Genomic DNA, 14,448 nt, shown 5'->3' with positions numbered 1-14,448 from the left:
TAAATTGGGAGCAGGAATACAGAAAGCTGCTGGTTCATTTTTGTTCTGTTACATATCTCCAAGTTTCAGATTGGGGCTGAATTACTGTCACAATGGGGAATGTCTCAAAATCTATTTTCTGTCCTGCATCATCAAAATGTAAATTCCTTTACAGAGATAGGAAATGGAGATTGTACTTTGATGGTGTCTGTGTCTGTGTGTGTACATACGAGAGTATTAAGAGCTTGATCATGGAAGCATTGACTCTCAAGTTGGACACACAAAGGCACGATCTCTCACTCACATAGATATGCTCACTTACAGTCAAAACCACAACACACACACACACACACAAAACAGACACATGATGGAAATAGAGAAATATAAGTCGGAGAGAGAGAGTTTTTACTGGGAGTCACACTGAGAGCAGGAAAATTCCATTTTTGGGGGTTTCTGGTCAGAGAATCTTAGATGTTAGTGTTGCACCAATGTTCAATATTCTCAAACTATATTGATGATGCCAGTCTCTGTTTTTACCTATTTATAAAGTCAATGTCAGTGCTGTGCTAATATAAAATGGTGGCTGTGAACAAATCTGTCTGACTTGATTCATTTGTCAGCAAGGGAGAGGGGGGAATGTGTGAAAAGCCATTTCCATTCATAGATCCTTGTAGAGGCAGGAAATACAACCACCTGATGAAGGAGCAGTACTCCAAAAACTACCTTTTCCAATTAAACCTGTTGGACTATAACCTGGTGTTGTGTGATTTTTCTAACTTTGTACACCCCAGTCCAACACTGGCATGTTCAAATCGGAAATAGAGACAGCTCTCTGAAGGTGATTAAAATGCAAATTCCAGAGCCTGTTTATAAAGAATGCCTCAGACAATGTCAGATTACAGCAAGGTCTGCCTTTCTTTCCAAGCTCCAACTATTTGAAAGACACAAATATACAAAACCTGAAATAGCTCAGCCATTGAATTGTAGATCTGTAGCCTTGGATCAGAATCTGAGAATCCTGTATGGTTAGGCCCGATCTAAATCTCCCTCAGTCCCTTCCTGACTGTTGGTCACTGTGTGAGTGTCTGTTTCTCTCCCTGCTTTCAGAACACATGGAAACTTCCACCTTCCAGTCTGTAACTCACTCCCTATCATGATAAGCTCACATTTCTATAACAATCTCCTGGCAACAACATTTAATGTATCACTTATCCTCCTATCTGCTGGCACTGCTATCTGATATTTCTGTACAAGATCAAACAAACCTCATGGACAATGGTGTTTCAGAATTTCTCACCATTTTAAACAGAAAATTTCTGCTTTTTCTAATCTTCATGCAAATCACATGCCAATACATTATATTCCACCTGCCAATGTTTTAAATATAATTCACACAACAGTGATTGCATGGTCGATGATATGTTGCGATGCAGCAAACTCTGTTACACTCAGTATTTTCATGTTGCAAAGTAATAATATCCAGTCAGAAACCTGTCCTCCCCTCAGGGACAAAACCTCCCTGGGTCTGGAAGTGTGGACTATGCAGGGAACGGGAATTTTAATCTGTCACTGAGTTAGTTTGGAAATCTGTGCTGCGCATGAACATTTCTTCACATTATATACCATCTGCCAATGACTTGCCCACTCAGTGAAGCTGGCCATATCGGATCACAGTCTCTTTGGTTGTCCCCACAGCTTTCTCTCCCACCCAACATGGGTCTTGTCAGTGACTCTGGAGATATTACATAGAGACATAGAAGATAGGAGCAGGAGGAGGCCATTCAGCCCCTCGAGCATGCTCTGTCATTCAAGATGATAAAGACTGATCTTAGAGCTCAATTTCCTAATCCTATCCTCCCCCTCAGGTCACCTTTGTTCATTTAGACACATGGACCAAACCGAGATCCTGTATCAGAGAGAGAGAGAGAGATTGTGTATGAGAGAGAGTTGTTGAGATGTCAGAGAGACAGATAGTTGAGATGGTGCATGATAGAAAGAGAGTGATACTCAAATGGTGTATGGGAGAGTGTTGGCGGGACAATATATGAGATTGAGATTGTGTTCGAGAGAGGAAGAGACACTAACATTATGTATGAGATAGATGTTGACAGACGGGGAGATAGGAGATTGTGCATGGGAGGGAGAAGGAAATTGAGAGATTTTACATTAGAGATAGAGAAAACAGTGAGATTGTGCATGAGCCAGAATGAGAGAGAGAGTTTGTACATGAGAGAGAGATTCATCTTCACCTCCCCCAACCCCCCCCGCCTCCCCCCCACCCCCACCCCGACACTGAGGGATTGCAGTATCACACCAGAATGAAATTGGACAGTATGTTTGCAAACAGTACATGGTCCCTGGAAATCAGATGTCTGTTCATGTGGATGTTCACAACCCGCAATCTGGCAGAGAATGACAACAGAACAGAGAGAATCAAACAAGGAACTTGGTGTTGAATTTGTGGAAGAGTTGTTACTGTTGAGAATGTTGAGCCAGTGATATATTGACCCTGTTGTACCACGGTCGAGAGTTCAGGAGTGAGTGAGTGTGTGTGTGTGTGAAAGAGAGAGAGAGAGAGGGGTATGAAAACAGTTCAACTCAGTTTACCGCTGCAACTCTGCTTGGGGAATGCCTGTCCTTCAGATATTTGACTGCGGCATCATGGAAAGCTCTCTCCGTGCTGTACCTGTCCCAGGAGTCATTAATGCGGACAGTGTAGCGAGCTTTACTCAGTATCTCCTCCATTAAACAGGATAAATCATCGGAAGGTGCAGACGATGCACAAATTGCCAGTGAATTAAACAGGGAAGAGCAGTAGACTTTAGGAGGAAACAAGCAGACATTGTTTACAGTCATTGGGAAGATATTTGAGGATGAGAGTGGTCCACAGGATTGCTGATGTTATCTCAGTAAAAGACTCACAGGGAAACTTCCTTCCTGCTGTTGGCCAATTAACATGAAGCACTGAATTCCAGTGAAGCAGGCATATGAGGGCTGAGGGAAGCGATCGTGTTTGGATGTTAGACTGAGGAGGGACAATACATACTAAATGGTACAATGTTAATCTGGGGGGCAAAAACAGAGAAGACTTCAGTTGTGAATCTGGAATTCTGTCAGCACAGAAGAGGGGAAAATATCACAAAAGCACTTTTTAAATTTGGTGACACAATCACATTGGCTTTCTGCGATTTGTGAGCAAGGATCTGGAATATATTGTTGAATATCTAAAAAGTTCTGGAGTAAAGTCATATTTGATCCAATAATGCAGAACCCTGGTGGCACACACGTCCACACACTCTCGCTGATCCCTCAGAATCTCCGGATCGAGGGTGGATTTGGTTGCCCTCCCCCCCCCCGCCATCACATATCAATCATAAACAGGATTGGATTTTCAGCAACCACTAAGGTAATGTGAGGTTTCTGCTGGGGTGGTGGGAGAGTACTGACGACTGGGAGGTTCTGGCTCAGGCGTCAGGCTCAGAAGATGTTGGAGGGGAAAGGAGTCCAGTGAAAGAGACATTCGGTCCTCCAGTGCCCAGGCTTCCCACAGCTAAAACACAAACCTATCTGCGTAACTGGGTAACGACATCATCTCCCCTTCTTCCAAGGTACATTAGGAAACACCCCTGGTTCCCCTCTCCAGGGTCCCCTTGACGAAGGGGCACTTGGTAGTGGCCTACATCTGGGAAAAGAGAATGTGCCCATGGGATATCCCACTCCCAATGAAACTCATCAATACTGACTGAAGGCACGTTGTGATCATGGAGCAGCTGAACAAACTCAGTTTTTGTGTGACATTTAGAGCACGACTTGGGGTGGTTCTGGCCGTCCCTGTAATAAATAAGGACCCTCCTCATCTGGGATCTGCTGTTCTCAGACCAAACCATATTGTTTGTGCGTACCATGTCCGCGACACTCCAGGAGACACATTGTAAAATCACAGAGTTAAACGATGGTGTGTCCTTTCTGCCATGAAAAGCTTGATCCCCAGCATAAGTCCCATAGCAGGCAACAAATATTCCCCAAAAGTCCCCTCCGGCTCTTCAGACTCACGTTTGCAGTCTAGGACATTAGTAGTGGGCGGCACGGTGGCACAGTGGTTAGCACTGCTGCATCACAGCGCCAGAGATCCGGGTTCAATTCCCGCCTCAGGCGACTGACTGTGTGGAGTTTGCACGTTCTCCCCGTGTCTGCGTGGGTTTCCTCCGGGTACTCCGGTTTCCTCCCACAGTCCAAAGATGTGCAGGTCAGGTGAATTGGCCATACTAAATTGCCCGTAGTGTTAGGTAAGGGGTAAATGTAGGGGTATGGGTGGGTTGGGCTTCGGCGGGGCGGTGTGGACTTGTTGGGCCGAAGGGCCTGTTTCCACACTGTAAGTAATCTAATCTAATGTTGATAGGCTGTTGCAGGGTGCGCTCTAACGACTGGACAATTTGGTTCGCATGAGTGTCCTCTTGGGGGTTCCAAGGGACATAGACCCCGATTGTTGGCGGCTCATTCTCCTCATCAGATTTGGGGTTTGGTAGCTGCCTTGTGGGGAGCATAGTTTTGCGGGTGACATGGAGATGGTGAACTCCAGTGCAAAGGTCATAAGGTGCCACTGTTTTCCTAGAGCACATCTTAACCCGATCTGCTATACAAGTTTTCCCGGGGCTTGGGTATGGTGGTGGGGATGGAGTCATAGGTGGCTCAACAGGAGGCACTGGTGCATTCAGGTAACATCCCATTCCTCCTCTGCCTCAGTATCATTCCCTTCCTCCTCGAACAGGGTCGGTATGCCAGACGTGAGCTCAGACGTGCTTAGGTTCTCTCTACAGCCATGTCGCTTTAACCCCTCTTGTATATCTTCCTCAGCTTTAGCCTCTTTATGCTGTTTCTCCTATTCCCTTTTGTGACTACCATCCAGCCATTCTCACTCAACCTTCAACGCCTCCCAACTCCCAGCCGCTGTTAATACCTCTTCTCACAAGCATTATTTCCCCAGCTGGCTGGTAAGGTGTCCTGCCATTTACTGCTGGCTCTCACCTTCCATTCCTTAATAATGGATTTCCGATTTTCCTCACGATTTCTTTTTTTCCAAATCAGGTTCACCGCCTGCTCACAGGAGTCCATATCACAAGTCCTGCCCAGGGCGAAATCTTGTCCCCTAATCATTCATGGAGCATACGTTTTGTGAATTATTTTCCTGATCAGGTAAATTCTTGCACATGTTCTGAAATGGGGTCCCCTTCCCAGCCACAAGAAGCGATTGTCGCACTATACCGCCCTGCTCTAGTATAAACAAATTTCCACTGGTCTGATGAGTACTGAGGGGTGAGAAATTTACAGAGCCTACTCTCTTTCCTATTATATATTAATTTCCACCTTCCATATCTGAAAGAGGCAACTCCCTAAACCAAACCTGTCAAGGTGGCAGGGTGGTTCAGTGGTTAGCACTGCTGCTTCACAGCGCCAGGGACCTGGGTTCGATTCCAGCCTTGGATGAACTGCCTGTGTGGAGTTTGCAATTCTCCTGTGACTGCATGGGTTTCCTCCCACGTCCAAAGATGTGCAGGTTAGGTGAATTGGCCATGCTAAATTGTCCATAGCGTTAGGTGAAGGGGTAAATGTAGGATAGTAAAAGGGTGAGGGCTAAATACAGGGGAAATGGAGAGGATTAAATACTGGGGAAGGGAGAAGGTGAAATAGACAGTAATAGGTTTAATGCTGATTATAGGAGAAATTCGAGAGTAATATTAAAAGGGTTGAACACAGAGTTCTCTGGCGATTACCTACCACATTTCTAAAATAGTGGCACCACCTGAGCCAACCTCCAGTCTTCCAGCATCTCACCCATGGCCAGCGATGATGCATATATCTCAACATTCGGACCAGGAATCACTTCCCCTAGGTCCCAAAAATTTCTAGGTTACATCTGATCGTATCCACCTTTAGACGTTTAAAGACATATAGCACCGCCTCCTCCACAATAGGGACATTTTTCAAGATGTCACCATCTATTTCCCCACATTCTGTATCTTCCATGTCTTTCTCCACAGTAAATAATGTTGCAAAAATACCCAATTTGTATCTGCTTTCGTTCCACACGCATCTCCTGCCTTCCTGATCTTTGAGGGGTTGTATTTTCTCTTGAGTTACCATTTTGTCCTTGATGTATATATGAAACCCCTCTGGTTTCTCCTGAACCCTATTTGCCAAAGCTATCTCATGTCCCTTTTTTGACCTCCTGATTTCCCTCTTAAGTATACTACTACATCCTTTATACTCTTCTCGTATTCACTCGATCTTTGCTGTCTATATCAGACATATGCATCCTTCCCTTTCTTACCAAAACCTCAATTTCTCTCATCATCCAGCATTCTCGAAAGCTTCCCGCCTTGCTTTTCACCCAAACAGGAACAAACATTCTCTGGACTCTCGTTGCCTCATTTTTCAAGACTTCCATTCTCCACCTGTCCGTTCACCAGAGAACATCTGCCCCAGTCAACCTTTGAAAGTTTAGATTACGTATAGTGTGGAAAATGGCCCTTCGGCCCAACAAGTCCACACCGACCCGCCGAAGCGCAACCCACCCATTCCCCTACATTTACCGCTTACCTAACACTATGGCAATTTAGTATGGCCAATTCACCTGACCTGCACATCTTTGGACTGTGGGAGGAAACCGGAGCACCCGGAGGAAACCCGCACAGACACGGGGAGAATGTGCAAACTCCACACAGTCAGTCGCCTGAGTCGGGAATTGAACCCGGGTCTCTGGCGGTGTGAGGCAGCAGTGCTAACCACTGTGCCACCGTGCCTGGTACAATCAACATTGGCTTTTCTATCATTTAAAACTTCATACTTTAGTTCTGGTCTATGCTTTACCATCAGAATATTTAAACGAATAGAATTATTCTCGTTGAACCCAAAGTGCTCCACCACTCACACCTCAATCACTTGTCCTGACTTATTTTCTTAGAGTTGATCAAGTGTTGAGCCTTCTCTCGTAGATACATCCACATACTGAATCAGAGACATAAATGGGAAGGGGGTGGGACGGGGGGAAGGTAGCTGAGAGTGTGATAGGTGGATGGAGGTTGGGGTAAAGGTGATAGGTCAGAAGGAAGGATGGGATGAATAGATGGGAAGAAAGATAGACAAGTAGGACAGGAGGGCGGTGCTGAGCTTGAAGGCTGGAACTGGGATAAGGTTGTGGGGAACTGGAAAGAGGAAACTGGTGAACTCCACATTGATGCTGAGGATTGGTTGTTGCTAAGGCATTCTTCCTCCAGGCGTCAGGTAAAAAGGGAGTGATAATGGTGCATGCCCAGGACCTGCATGTCCTCGGCAGAGTGGGAGGGGGAATTGAAGTATTCGGCCAAAGGGCGGTGGTGTTGGTTGGTGCAAGTGTTCCAGAAATGTTCTCTGAAGTGCTCTGTGAAGAGGCGCCCTGTCTCTCCAATGTAGAGGAGATTATATCAGGATCAATGGATACAGTAAATGACATATGTGGAAGTGCAGGTGAAACTTTGATGGATGTGGAAGGTTCCTTTGGGGTCTTGGATGGAGGTGAGGGAGAGGGTGTGCGCAGGATTTGCTGTTGAGGGTAGCGCATAAAAGGAGCACCTCTCACAGCCACAATATTTTCCGACCCTCCAGAAGGAATTACCTAGAATCGACTGGTCAGTGTAATACAAAAACCATGAGTTGTTGCAATTGAGAATTTATTATTTTTTGAAGGATAATGCTAACAAAGCTGAGAAAGGTTTATTTCATTATGAAAGACACAAACCAGGATCTAAGCCCGCCTCTGTGATGATAAACTGAGGATTTGATAACTCGCTGAATCTCTCATAATTGTTTTGGAAAGTAAACAATTCTTTGTCATGTGTAGCAAATGTTCTAATTTTGCTCGTACATTCAGTCAGCAAATAATACAAAACACAAGTAGGGAAATGTGACTTCTTAATTGCATTCTCTGCATTATCTGGCTCAAATAATTTTGGAATGTGTTTGTTGATATTTTGTGAATAAAGTCCTCAATGCAAAAGGAAACAGGCAGTTCAATAATGCAAGTACTGAATGTGACAACTTTAGTCCATTGTATAATAAAATACAATATGATAAAAATCCGGTCTCTCTGTTCAGTTTAAATCGGGGCAATTAACATTTGAAGTGATAATCCGAATACTCAGCAGTTCACAGACAGTACAAGATTTCACAATACTTGTCTGAAAAATCCTTTATGTTTGTTATGCAAAGAATTCAAAAAAGTAAGCAATATTAAACTAATGAATTAATAAATCCTTATGTTCGAACCTTGGTCAATATTATTCCTCCCCATGTAAAATTGCTTCATGCATTGTAAAAATTATGAAGCTACAACATATCTTCAAAAATCAACTGGAAGATAGCCACAGCCTCTGGAACTCACTTTAACAATCCACAGTGTTCCAGTGGTAGAAAATGGACAACACAGAAACAGGCTAGTTAACCAACCAAGCAAATACACGTTGACACTCTCCAGTCTTTCTGCAATCCCACAGAACTATACGAAACGTCTGGCACTTGAAGAGGTAATTCATGCCTGCATCAAGTGAATAAACAAGCTACCTGTTCTGATCCGACTTTACAGCACCTGGTCCGCAGCTTTGAGGGTTTCTACACCTCACGTGCAGATCCGAGTTCCCTTTAAATGAGTTAAGTTTGGTCACCTCAAGCTAGCACCCAAACTGAGCAGTGAATTCCAATCGTACCATCATCTTCTGAATGGAGGGGTAGGCCTCATGTTCTCGATCATCCTCCCGTCAATTGTTCTCACTCTGTGTCGGGGAGACAAGTCACCATCGAAGACCCTTTTTATTCTGTCTATCCCAATCACATCAAATATCATTTGCCTCGATTTCGGGAAAATAAAACTGCCATTCTCGTAAATCTCTTATAAACACTCATCAGTGCAATTCTGTCCTCACAGCTGTAAGCCACCCAGTGTTTTATATAATTTCCCCTTTTCAGGTCTGGCAGGTGGTGAGGGAATTTGTTTTGTGTTGTCTGAGTGAGTGAGAGGGTAGTAATTTGGGAGGGCTAATATGGAATTACTTCTCAGTGTGGATGTCTGATCAGGATCTGGGGCATATAATGGATCTTGACAGATATAGTTTGGGTACAATCTATTTGAAGAGTGGGGTTAGTTCATCAGTTCCTCAGGAGTTAGTCTGTGTTTAATAGCATCACATCTGTTCTGACACCAGCTGACTAATTACAGAAGAAACGAGAAACTAGACAGAAAACCAGCTTGATGGATAACTACCTGATTTGTCTTGATTTAACACAGTGATCGCTTGCTGAATCGCTAACACGCAATGCTGCAAGTATTGGGGTTTCCACAACAAAACAATTTTATTGCAAAGGAAGTGACGATAAACTAGAACAAATCAAACTACGTACTTATAACGCTGATTCAAATGTAATGATACGCAGTGCATGCATTTTGCTCATTAACCTCTAAACAATCCATAAATGAAACAAAAGGACACGACCTTCATGTATTAAACAAAACATGACTCGCAGTGCCGTTCCAAAAGAAAACAACTCTCATATAGTATTCACACCAGAATCCCGGTATCTCTCACTTTGTGAAATGACTTGCGACTGCTTTTTCGAAACTGAAACTGCAGTAAATTCCTTCATGGAGCTACCGCACACTGGACTGCCAATATACTGTGCTTTAAACAATCTCTTCAGAGCTGTTTCTTATCCAAGACTTCTGTCTAGGACCAACAAAACATTTTCTATCCAACGCAATGTAATTTACTGAAACTCTCATTTACTTTGCATGACTATGGATCTATTCATCCACTCAGTTTCAGGGTCTTAGAGGAACTGAAACAAATGACAAAAATGATTGAAGGGAAAGTAAAGCTTTCTCAGTTAAGGGTTTCATCCTTAATCGCAAATTCCAGTACTCCCCAACAAACCTTTCAGTTTCCATTAATTCCGTGCTGGGTTGCAAGCATCAAAAATAAACAATGATTCACTCATGCACAAAGCCAGTCAGCCTGTAGCCAAACCTCAAACGCATTTTTTTAAAAAAAATTCTGTGATTAGAAAAGTAACTCCAAGTTAACCATTAACTTCAGATGCACAGAGACGAGGCCCACTGCTTACTCACTCAAACAAAAACCTCAAGCTAAACGATTTTGCTCTCTCGACATAAAAATACCACCGCTTTTATTTTCCAAAGTGAGTCCCTTTCTTAATTCCACCGAAACTCTCCGTAGGCTCTGATTGAAATGAAGATCTCTGGAAGGATCCCAGAAGAAATGAACAATTTCCCAAGCAATTACTACGAAATCTGTAATGAAGGGGTTTCCACGGTATGTATTTAATCTAAACCTAAATTACTGATCCTCTGCCACTCCGTGCCATTTGGGCACGACATGCCCATGTTTCAATGCCAGTGGCAGAGTGAACCCACAGAGAATCCTCACACAGATTCACACAACTTCAATGGTGCCAGGCACTTACCAGGAATTGTTACAATTGGAAGTGTTACATAAAATATTTTCCGCACATGTTGAACTGAGAACGTCATTGTTTGCCTGAATCTCTTTGTGTCGGCGATCTCTCTGTCCTCAATGCCGAGGTGACATAATCTCAAAGCCTTTCATTTATATCTGCTGGCATCGCCTGGGGGACTGTTACATTACAATGTGGTTCAATTCATTTAGTTAATAATTTCAGCAAACAGTTGACAGCAGTGTGTTAACTCCCAGTGGTCAAAAAGTATTTTTAGAACTGAGGTTTATTAGATGATACAGATCTCAATCAGTCAAAAACAAACATTGTAAAATGTATGTTGAATAAAATCATAGAAACCTTACAATGTGGAAACAGATCATTGGGCCCATCGAGTCCACACTGACCCTGCAAAGGGTGTCCAACCCAAACCCTCCAGCTGGACCGATGAGGTGGCAGGTCTGACCACTGAGCCACTGTGCCAACCAAATAATAGCATTGACACCCCAACACCATCTATCCAACTTTGATATCTCATTTTATTTCAGTGTCATCCTTCCCTTGCCTTGGTCCATTTGGAAAATAAGTTCCAGTTTTTGAGTGTCTCTCGGAGAAATGTTCTCGTCAACACTGGGATGTGGCTTCCCTGGTTATCAACAGCTGTTCTGTGAAGGGATGATGGTTGGTTAATGGAGCCGACACATTGTTGGTTTTAATAAATCTCACATCGCAATAGAATTCTTCACCTTGCATGCATACAGCTTCTGAATCAAATATAACTTCTCCAATTAAGGTAATAATTGAAAGAAGTAAAATAAGTCACTGAAAAATACCTTCAACAGTTACATAAGCTCCAATCAATACAGATCTGTTGAAAACTTTACGCATCTCAGACCCTTCTAAATTTGAGGAATTCATTCCTGGCTTTGAAACATTTCACTCCCTCATTTTTGAACCCTACTGTCCAGACATCGTACTGATCAATCGATGCTGCACTCTAATGGACATGGACTCTCAATACCCCAGTAGTTTTTTTTTTCCTATTTGTTTTCAAGTTGAACGCGTGTACTGTACCTTTAAGAGAGAATAAAGGCTGTTTTGGCAGTCGGAGTTTGCAGACAACTGTCATGTGACTGACCAGCAGTCTCAGAGTGTACTGGAAAATTGAAAATATGAAACATTTGGCTGCTTTGTTCACAACAGTTTTAATTTCACCAACCAGTTTAAACTGTACCCCACAATACTAAAATGCAACCATATTTGAATTTTCATGTTTTGACAACATTGAAGCAATAAGATGGTCTGATCTTTGAGGAACACAAAAAAAAAAACAGACATTGTGAAAGCCAGAGAGATAGCGACAAACTGCCATCTAGAGAGAAACTGCTATCCAAAATACTCTCTATCAATAGTACCTTTTTCGCATGAAACATCTTTGTAGCAAAAGCCTGAAGGGTACACAGGTAGATCTGCTGAAAGAATGCAGACACTGACGATGACAGCCACTGCCTGGTTTTGAAAGGTAAGTTGACGTAATTTTAAGAGGAGATTTTTTTTGTGCATCAGTATATTGTCATAGAGTGAGAGGTAGATAACAAGCCTTGAAGAGAAAGGGGGTTCAGAGTTGTAAATCGTTGTTGTTTAATGTTCACTTTTAGCGCTAAAGGATAAATAGATACTTTTTATCTTTAAGTCGTGGAAGTGAGTTCGTTGTCACTCATACTTTAGCAGATGACGAGGCGGGGTGAACTTTTCTGGCAGTTTGATTTAACTTGCAGGCGGGTCCACCACTGTGTTGTAACAGTTTGCGTGCTTGTACAGGATTTGGTCGCTTTAGGCAGATCCAGTCTGAGCTTTGGACAGATCTGAACAGATTTGGGGTAGAAAAGATCCCAATAGATTTAAACAGTTGTCGATAACGGTCCTAGATTGTGTAATTTTTGTGACTTGTGTTTGGTTAAATTAAAAGTGGGAAAAAATGGCTCTGAGGATTGCTAACGAGTTTCTGGGGTTTGAAGAAGATTCCCAGATTTGCCAAGAATGTTTAGAGGGACATAAAAATACCATACTTTTAGCATTAGGAACGAAGATAGAGTTGGGTTTGACCAAGGACAGAAGTAATGCTGAAATTTTAAGGGAGTTATTCAAATACTTAAAGTTGTCAGAGAAACAGACAAGCGCAGTAGACTTCGAAAAAATCAGATTACAATTGTGGAAGTTTAAGTTTGAACTTAAGCAAAGAGAGAAAGTGGAAAAAGAAAGGGAGAGAGAAAGAAAAAGAGGTAGAGAAGAAAGAGGGAGAGAGGAAAATGAAAGAGAGAGAAGGTTCTTAGCTGAGCAAAGAGAGAGCAGAAAGGCAGAGAGAAAAAAGAGAGAAAAGCAAGACAAAAGGAGACAGAATTTGAACGTCGAAATTATGACTTAGTCAGGGAAGTAAAGTTAACAGGATGGAGATGAAGAGAGAAGGCAGTGATATTTAAATTATTAAAACAGCTACATTTTGATGAGAAAGATGTTGGAACCTTCTTTATTTCGTTTGAAAAATTGGCCAGGCAGACGGAGTGGTCAGAGCATTTGTGGGAAATGCTGGTTCAGACTGAGCTTGTTCGGCAGAGCTAGTGAGGTATTTTCAGCAGGTCAGATGAGGGGTCAATAGATTATGAAGACGTCAAACAAACTACTCTGAGTGCTTATGAACTTGTACCCCAAACGTATTGACAGCGGTTCAGAGACATAAAGAAGGAACTATGTTGATAAGGACTCATGCTGAGACCGAAAGAAATAAATGTGGTCATTTTGAAAGATGGGTGCAGGCCTTCAAAATAGCTGAGACTTCTGAGGCTCCATGCGAGATTATTCTGCTGGAGACGTTTAAAAACTCACTTCCAGAAATGATTAGAATTCACGTGGATGAACAGAAAGTTCAGAAAGTGAGCAGAGCAGCAGAGATGGCAAATGAATACACTGCATAAAACACGATTTAGCTTCTGGCAAGAGAGATCTCACACTTGGATTACGTATCAGATGTGAGGGAGAGATAAATTTGAGTAGGTGAGCGAGGTAAACAGCACCTAAAGAGGGCACAGTATAGAATTAAGCATGTGGAAGATAGAAGTACTGAGATTCAGATCTTTTCCCATGGGGATGACATATTAGTACTGTTACCAGCGATAAGAGATCCCTTCAAAACCAGGTTTAGTGGTCCTGAACAAATTGAGAAAAAGCTGAGTCAGGTGAACTGCCTATCAAAGACGCCAGATGGAAAAAAAACCGTATCAGGTATGTCATGTGAACATGTTGAAGACTTATCATAATAGGGAGAAGGAATTGGAGACACAGGTGTTATTTACTGCCCCACAAAGTGAGGAACCAAATCCAGGTGTTGTGGAATTCGATATGCCTCAAGATATATTAAATAATGAGGAAGTTCTTGAGAAGTGGGATAGGTGAGTAAACTATCTGTCTCAGGAGTCAAGAAAATAGTTGAAATGTTTGTTACAGCAGTATGAGGACATTTCAGGAATAAGTGAAGAGGACTAATGCTATTTTACATGACGTAGGTGTAGGAAATGCTGTTCTCTGAAAAGAACACCTCCAAAAGCTTCATCTTTTCAAAGCTAGACAGGTCCAGACGGAAGTGGCGGCGATGCTCAATGAATTATTCATCAAACAGTGTCAGAGCAAGTGACGTTCACTGATCGGGTTTGTTCCCAAACCTGATGGGACTCAACAATTTTGCGTGGGCTATTGGAAGTTCAATGCTTTAACAAAATTGATTTCATATCCAGCAGTGAGATTGTAGGAATGTAGAGAGAAAGTTGGACAAGCCCGTTACATCACAAAGTTGGACTTACTGCGTGGTTATTGGCAGGTACCTTTATAAGAGACAGCGAAATACATTTCTGCGTTTGCCGCCCCAAATGGGCGTTATCAATTCAAAGTGATGCCCATTGGAATGAAGATATATCA

The sequence above is a fragment of the Chiloscyllium plagiosum genome, unplaced genomic scaffold (assembly GCF_037043375.1).
Source record: "Chiloscyllium plagiosum isolate Xiang-an unplaced genomic scaffold, Cpla_swu_hap1 HiC_scaffold_40, whole genome shotgun sequence".
Classification (NCBI taxonomy): Eukaryota; Metazoa; Chordata; class Chondrichthyes; order Orectolobiformes; family Hemiscylliidae; genus Chiloscyllium; species Chiloscyllium plagiosum.
This window is presented reverse-complemented; position numbering follows the sequence as displayed.